Source organism: Phocoena phocoena, chromosome 11 (assembly GCF_963924675.1).
Source record: "Phocoena phocoena chromosome 11, mPhoPho1.1, whole genome shotgun sequence".
Classification (NCBI taxonomy): Eukaryota; Metazoa; Chordata; class Mammalia; order Artiodactyla; family Phocoenidae; genus Phocoena; species Phocoena phocoena.
Window position 1 is genome coordinate 47,458,508 of NC_089229.1, and position 8,291 is coordinate 47,466,798.

The following is an 8,291-nucleotide window of genomic DNA, read 5'->3' on the forward strand; positions in this document are numbered from 1 at the left end:
GAATTTTTTTCCGAATATTTCAACCCATAGGTGGTTGAATCCAAGGATGCAGAACCTGCAGATATGGTGGGCCAACTGTATCTCTAAAGGAATGACAAATTACATTTGAATTACCAATTTTTCAACAGCAATAAAAGCCAGAAGAGAATGGAATAAGATCTATAATAAAGAAAAAAACACTGCTAGCATTGAATGCACACTCAGAAAAGCTACCTTCAGGAATAAGACTAAGGTACTTTCAAACAAATAAAAAGTTTTTCAACAACACACCCTCTAAAGGATATTCAGGCAGAGAGAAAATGATCTGATCCCAGATCCCAGACAGGAAGTCTGAGATGCAAATGGAAAGGAGCAAAGACACTTGTAAATATATAGGCAAATCAAAGCAACAGTGTTTAAAACAACAATAATATCTAATTTGTTGGGAGTCAGGGAGAATTAAGATAAAGGAAAACTACACAGAATTTATCTTCCAAATGTGAAGAGAGAGGAAAATGGATTTTTTAAAAATACATTCACCAAAATTAAAAAGAAAAGCAAGGGAATGATTAACACAAAATTCAGACGGCAGTTACTTAGGAACCATGTCAGAGAACACAAGTGGTGAGAAGTACAAAGGGGCTTCAAAGAGGCAGTGTTCTACTGTTTAAGCTAGTTAGTGGTACATGGTAGTTCATTTTATAATTATTTAAGTTGTACATTTATTATCCTATATGCTTTTGTAATAAAAGTAAATCTTAAAAATCAACACAAGAAAAAAACTGAAAGGTTAGTCATCATTCCCTAAAAATCTAGAATATGTCCCAGACCTTGGTATTTAAAATTGAAAGAATTAAAAAAGATTCATTATTTTATTTAACAACTACCTACTGAGTGCCTAATCGTTGCCTATAACTGAGCTGAGGGGAGGCACGAAGATTCCTAACCTCTCTTCCCCCTCTTGGCTTCCTAACCCTAGAGTGGCACTAATACAGAGGCCACAAGGGGCTGTTCACACTTAAAGTTAATTAAAATTAAATAAAATTTAAAATTCAGTTCCTCTGTAACACCAGACACACTTTAAGTGCTCAGTAGCCATTTGAGGTCCACTATATTAAATAATGCAGATACAGAATATTTCCATCACTGCAGTAAGTGTTTTAGACAATGCTGCTATATTTTCATAACATTAGAAATATACTGATAATTGAATAATCTTAAATTTTCAGATGTTCTTACTTTTATAATTATTAAATCTCCTTTCAAAGTCATTTTAGTTCTATGAAACTACAGCTCCTTAGCAGTATTTTAAAATAGTTTGCTGTTTGTTAAGAAATATGTAGAAAGTGTGAGGACCTCTTCACCATCTCCCATGTCTCACCAAAATCATCAGAACACAGGATTTTTTTTTTTAATGAGCCAAAATTAAATAGTTAAACACAGTGCTACTAAATTGTAATACAAGCCACATCAAAAGGATACAAAAATCCACAGGATGAACACATGACCCTTCTTGGGGGCACCAACTTCAGTTGGCAGTACTTTAAAATACTGTTTACATACATATAAAATAGCAAAATGCAAAATTCATATGAATTTTTAAAAACAAAACGCTATAGGCATCATGAAATTTTCTACTTATAGCGGGACACTCTGGGCCGTACCTCCAGACTTCTGAACATACCATTCATTTCTGCCATCAGCAGCACTTCGGAGGAAAAATTTAAGCATTCTTAAAATAAATGAATTCTACTTATTTAACAGAAACAATGATGTACAACAAAACTCTATAAAACAATAGCATCCTTAATACCTAAAGCAGCACTGTCTTTAAAATCAAAGGGCAGAGGGCCTAAGCTGTTTCAGCTGAACCTGAACATTTTGCTTTAGGCATTCTAACACAAATTAAGTACTTCTATAGCACTCGAATTTTTTAAACTACCTAACCAAAAACATTCGAAGGAAACAAATATTAAGGCTTAATTTAACAGTCACTTAGGCTAGGTTTGCAATTTAAGTTTTCCCCCAACTCTAAGTGAACCAGGGGGTCAATAAGCTTCTCATCTAAACAGCTGAATGCAACTTCAATAAACACTTATGCTAATAATTGTTTTGTGACCCCAGGAGGACTTCTGGGGCTTCACTTACATAACCCATTATGCAAAGTACTGAACCATTCTCTTTCTCTAGAAAGCATTCTGAATACCAATATGTGTACAAGGTTTACTTGCTATATTAAACGAAGATTTTCTCACTCTAGCTTCAACGATCCTGCAGGAGAGGTGAAAAGGAAAGCCACTTTCTGCTACTTCACTATGTCAAAGGCGAGGTATTTGTCTTCCTGGCTCATCAACAGAGGATGACTTACAGCAGCGGCCCCCACGGTTCGCTGGTCTCCTCGTGGGACTCCGGTTGAGAAACACAGCTTTAAACAAATAATTTGGAGCAACTTGTTTGAATTCAACTGAAAACAATCTGAACTGCTCCTTGAAATGTGCCATAAGTATTAATGTAAAACTTGACAAAATTAGATGCAATAGAGGTGAGAATCACAATACAGCCCCTGTAGGGTAGTCGAAGGGTAGAATGTACCCCAAACCTAACTTGAATATGCATAAATATGTTGGATGAGTACTCTCCCCCCAATCTCCTGGCTCTGTTTCTTTTTTTTTGTTTGTTTGGTTTTTTTTGTTTTTGTTTCTTGCGGTACGCGGGCCTCTCACTGTTGTGGCCTCTCCCGTTGCGGAGCACAGGCTCCGGACGCGCAGGCTCAGCGGCCATGGCTCACGGGCCCAGCCGCTCCACGGCATGTGGGATCTTCCCGGACCGGGGCACGAACCCGTGTCCCCTGCATCGGCAGGCGGACTCTCAACCACTGCGCCACCAGGGAAGCCCCTGGCTCTGTTTAAACCAAGATTTTCAGATTTCACAAAGTCGTAATCTTTAGGTGACAAAAAAGGTGGGGGGCGGGGGGGAACGAACACAGAGTTGCCAACTTTTATTCTGCCGAAGACATTTAAAAAGAAAATAACTACCAATTACTATCATTATTTCATTTTAAAAAAACCTAATATGCTTATACCAAAAATGGTAAGAGATAATTTTAGAAAAAAAAATATTATCTTCTAAATTAAATAAGTGTAGGTTTATGAGAAGTTCACTCATTCTCACTTCACTTCAGACAAGTGAAAACTTTATCATGGACTGACACCACTCCACAGTCCAACATTTGGGAACCACGGGTCGAAGCAGCTAACTCCCACTTGGAAAAAGAAAGCAATGGTAGCACATGCCCAAACCAAATATTAACCTATTCGATAACGAGGAAATCGAGGCTTGGAGGGGTTTAGGGACTCTCCCAAGGTCACAGACCAAGAATTTTGACACGGGTCTGTCTGATTCCAGAGTCAGAGTTCCTAACCATCATGCTAAATTTCCTCTAATATTCTTCCAGTGGTAAAAAGATCCATCCCAACCCAGTCACCTTTGTGACCAAGGACAACCGAGGAATTTCCAAGACAGCTGGCAGGAGTGAGAGGTGTACTCCCTGGCCATCACTCAGACTGAAGCTAAATGGAACTCCTGACCTTTGCCTCATGAATAGCAGGCTCAAGGCAACTAAGCTAACCAGCCCAGACAAAGCACACACAAACCCCTGCCTCCGACAACACTGACACAGGACTCCTCCGTGTTCCCAAGTGCCTGGCTTTCACAGACTGAAAGCCATATTCCTAAAAACAAAAGGAATGTATGAATGATCAAGAAGGAAATAAACACTTCCATGGTAACTCAGTCTAAAAATAATCAACTTGCCCTCAAAAAGTTACAACTCTAAGCCTCATTCTGCAAATAATTACAATCTTTTACACACTGATACACAGGTTCCCTTAAATTAAATATCTAAACAGAAAACCACACCAAGTTCTATAAATCTATAGTTTTAGTTTCCAAATTAAAATATATAGTTTTTATATACATATCATTATATGATGGATAAAAAGTGTCTTATCATTCTATCTCTCTAGGATAGTCCAAACATTAGAGACAAAACTACTCATGTTAATCAAAAGTACTTATAAAAGAGACTTGAAAGAAAAATATGTAATTAAATACCATTTTCTATGAAAAGCACTATTAGCAGCCAGTAGTAACAGGAGGCACAAAAATTATCTTTGAATAATCAGAAGTTCTTGATATTGAAACCAAAATTGAAAGTCATACATATAAAGAGAATACTTAAATAAAGAGAATAAAAAGCAATATCAGAGAATTGCTTCCATATCACTTGCCAACAAATGACCAAAAGGAACAACCAAACAGCTCTACAGTAACCAAAGACTAACACCCTGAACCAAATGAGTCTGAAATAGTTCTTCCTCTCTGAAATAGAGTAATGATAGCACAGTATTCTTACGAGCAACAGCAAGAAAGTTGTTTCCCAATTAGATTGTCAATGATCGGATTCTTTTCTACTCCATCTGAATCTGCAATGTGAGTGAGCAGTACACAGACTATCAAGTTTTTTACCCACTGAATAAAAGTATCTATTTAGTGTCTTTTCCTCCTGTTTTAAATAGATGCCATCTAAAATAAAGGGTTTTTTTTTTCTTTCCATCTAAACTATCCCTTGGCTCTTCCATCTTCATATACAGATTCAACTAATACATCTGTTTATATTATTCTCTACACACGTTTAATGTATGCCTAGCACTGACCTCTCTCATGAACTACAAACCCATATTTCCAAAAACCTCTGAGCATTTCCAGTGTTTGGCAAGTATATAAAAAACTCACCATATTCAAAACTGATCTCATTATGCACCTTCTTGTCCATATTTCTAGTAATACTACCACCATTGCCATCACCCACACTTAAAATGAGTGTAATCTTCAACCTCCACTTCCTCCAAACCATTCCCAACAATCCCTCCTCCCATCCACCTAGTAAATCATACCAATACCACTGCCCTTGCCTATTATTTATACTCTATTGAAAGTCAGCTGTCTACAACAAATCATTCTACACACTATACTATTAGACCTTGGTAGTTTCTCATTACTTCCCAAATACTCCTAAATACAGCATTTAAACATGTTCCACAATCCAGCCCCAATTTAAATTTCAAACCTCATCTCTTATTCCCAAAAATGAACCCTATATTCTAGGTAATCTGGTCCACTAACTTTCCTCTGAGGACACAATGAACTTTCCCACCTCCACATTTGTGCTCACATCATAACCTTTATTTAAAAAGCTTTCTTCATCCACCTACTCCCAGCCCCTAAACTTCTGGCTTAGAAAAGTCTTACCTTCTGCAGTGTTGAACTCAAGCTGCTGGTTTATTGCAAGGTAGCATGCTGTAGCGAAAACACACAGGCTTTGGCACCAGGCACACCTGGATTCAAACTGGGGCTCAGTTACCTGCCAGCTACATAGCCTGGATAAGTTACCCAGGTATCAGGGTATCAGTGCCCTCATTATTAAGAAATATGCTTAGATGTTGTTATGAGGCTTAGAAAATGTACATAAAGCAACTAGCATGGAGCCTGGTATACACTAAATGCTCAATAAATAAGAGCTTCAGAGCTAACTTTATAAGTATTATATATATATTTATAATATACCTATAATATACCTATACCTCCACCACTTTCCATGTTACTCTAGCTAAGAATGAATCCATTTTCCTTTCGTACAACTCCAAACTTTAGATCAAACCTTTCATGTAGTATTAACGTATATTTCTATATGCCGTAAATTTTTATACAAATATGACATCCCTTCTAGATTTCAAATTCCTAAAGACCCAAGATTTAATCTTTGCATCCTATAACGCCTAGCAGTGATTTTCATGAAGCACAAAGAACTCACCTCCAATTAGAAAAATATTTTAATATGCCTAAATATTTAATATGCTCTTCATGATTTCTGACAAACCTTAAAAAAATTACTGCCAAAAACATGAAGCTTAGCTGTAAGGGCTGTATCTTTACTTGCTCCTACATGGTTGCCTAACATAGCCTGATGCCTAACATAGCAATATCTGTTGAATTGACTTGAATGGTATAATCTCCAATGTAAATGTTCAGTATCTGTTGAACTAAACATAATTAAATTTACTAAGGGTTTCTGACTTTCCCCAATTACCTTTTTCTGTTCTTACAATTCTTGAAATCCCTCCCTTCAAAACACATTAACTATCATACCTTCAGTACAGATCCACAACCGTATCTAACTTGACTCCGTGTCCAGATTCTCTCAATTCCAATATTCCAACCATAGACTCTAAACAATTAGAGCATTTCAAATAGCTAAGAATCTACAGTTTTCATCTAAATCTAAAAGTTGAGCAACTAATCTTCACTCCACAATTTTTTCCAGGGACTTTAAAAATCATCCACCCTTTGCCTGTTGAAGATCAACAACCCAGAAATAAATCTTCTTTTGCATAAGAGGGTTCCCTGAACTTGTCACTTCAGTCTATTTTCCCTAATTCATGAGACTACCTCCCCTTCCAGTTGTGGGAGGTGAGAAAATGAGATAAGTACCCCCAAAAAACTACAGCATAAGTCCTAATATAAGCACAAGATGAGAAGTGCAGGCAAGTGTCACTGGTTTCACAAAGATGGTGTGCATATACTTTACACTGCAAAAACAATGGTCATCTACTGGTGGTCAAAATCTGCAGTAACTGCATTCCCTTATGATCATAATTTAAAAATCACCATTAAATGTGGAAAATCCTAATTCCTACAAACCTTTCAGGAGTAGTTTATTACCTAAAATCTGTTCACTAAAAACAACTACCTACATCACTTTCTCCTCTAGGAAATGCTCAATTTATCCGAAGTAAACACCTCATACTATAAATTAAAAAACAACAACTAAAGACAAAAAACAAAACACCTCTGCCCACCTGTGTAAACCTCTGCATTGCAGGAACAGCTGTAACAGTCTAAGGAACCTCCTTGGAGTTACAGAGAACAATTTTTCTTTAAAAGTTAAGGAAAATGACAATTCCAAATATGAACTGTTAAGGAAAATGACAATTCCAAGTATACAAAATTCGGGAAAGAGGGGGCATAATAATTCTCCAACCCTTTGCAGTCAATTTGTGCAACAAACGCAGACTAAACTCATCAACCAACTGTGACTTCTGAGAGCCACAGAATTAGGAATGTAGATTAGAGAAAGCATCATTTTTTACGTCTGCCAAGAAAATAATGGAATTTACCTGAGCTCCCGATTTTCCTCAAGCAAGTTGTTTTTTTAAGAAGTGACTTCAACAACAGCTTGAGTAAGCTTTCGAGTGAGTAAAGAAGATCATCGGAGGCACGGTGGTGCCACACTGACCTACGTATCCAGAACTCGTCCCAAGCGCAGTCCAAATCGACCGTAGGCAACACTTAAGCGGGTCTAGATGTAAAGCCTTGCAAAAGATCTCCGGTACCTACACACGCTTCACCCCGCCCTGGGACCAAGGAGACACCACCTCTGGGACCCCAGCTAATTACTGAGCCCGAGGACAGACCCAGAGGTCGCGGAAGTCGGGAACTAGAGCCCAAGACTGGGTCTGACGTCCAGATTCCCAGACCCGGGTCGGACAGAGAAAACCAAATCCGAGAGGCAGCGCGACGATTTGGGGGAGCAGAAATGAGGGGGTTGGATGGACGGAGGCCCAGCTCATTCTTACTTTCAAGTCCCAAAAGCAACAACAGCTCCGGGAACCCCGTCCCCGGCTCCGCCCCGCCCACCCCACGGCCCCACCGCCCGCTCCTTCCCGCCCCGCGGGCTGGGCGAAGACCGCGGCGGTCGACAACCCCCTTTCTCGAACCCCGACAGCCCAGCCCGTAGCCCGGAGAGGGCAGCGGGGACCCGAGAGCGCCAGCCCCGACGCGGCCCGCGGCCGTCGCAGTTCACTCCGACGGCCACTCACCGTCGGCCCGGGAGCTGGGAGGGGGCAAGGCGCGGGTTGGCGGGCGCGGAACCCCGGACTCCCACCCGCGAAAGAGGCCCTTCTCGGAGCCGACCGAGCCTCAGCGTCTGTACCTACAAGGCCTCTCTCCGGCCCAAACCCTGGAAAAGCACTTCCGGGGGAGCGGGGGAGGGAAGGGTTTTGGCACCGGAACTGCTCCCGGGCTGGAGCTGCCAGGGCCTCCGAAGCGGGGCGGGGCGGGGCGGAGCGGAGTAGGGCGGGGCTTCTCCGAGGGCTCCAGCAAGTCCGGGCTGGTCGCTAACCCTTTCTGACCCGTGGCCCCTAGTTTCCCCAAACTCCGGCTGTATCCTTTACCACTCTTCGACGCGTTCCACT

The 8,291-nt window shown here is 40.3% G+C and overlaps 1 protein-coding gene across 1 annotated transcript in view; it reads right to left on the minus strand.

The window, feature by feature from the left end:
• The window catches only part of FRS2 (fibroblast growth factor receptor substrate 2), a 117,150-nt gene extending 109,086 nt beyond the window's left edge, over positions 1 to 8,064 (minus strand). Inside the window, exon 1 of the mRNA XM_065887291.1 lies at positions 7,917 to 8,064. The gene's annotated coding sequence lies outside the window, so the exon portion shown is untranslated. The remainder of the gene's footprint in view (positions 1 to 7,916) is intronic.
• Between the last annotated feature and the right edge of the window lie 227 nt (positions 8,065 to 8,291).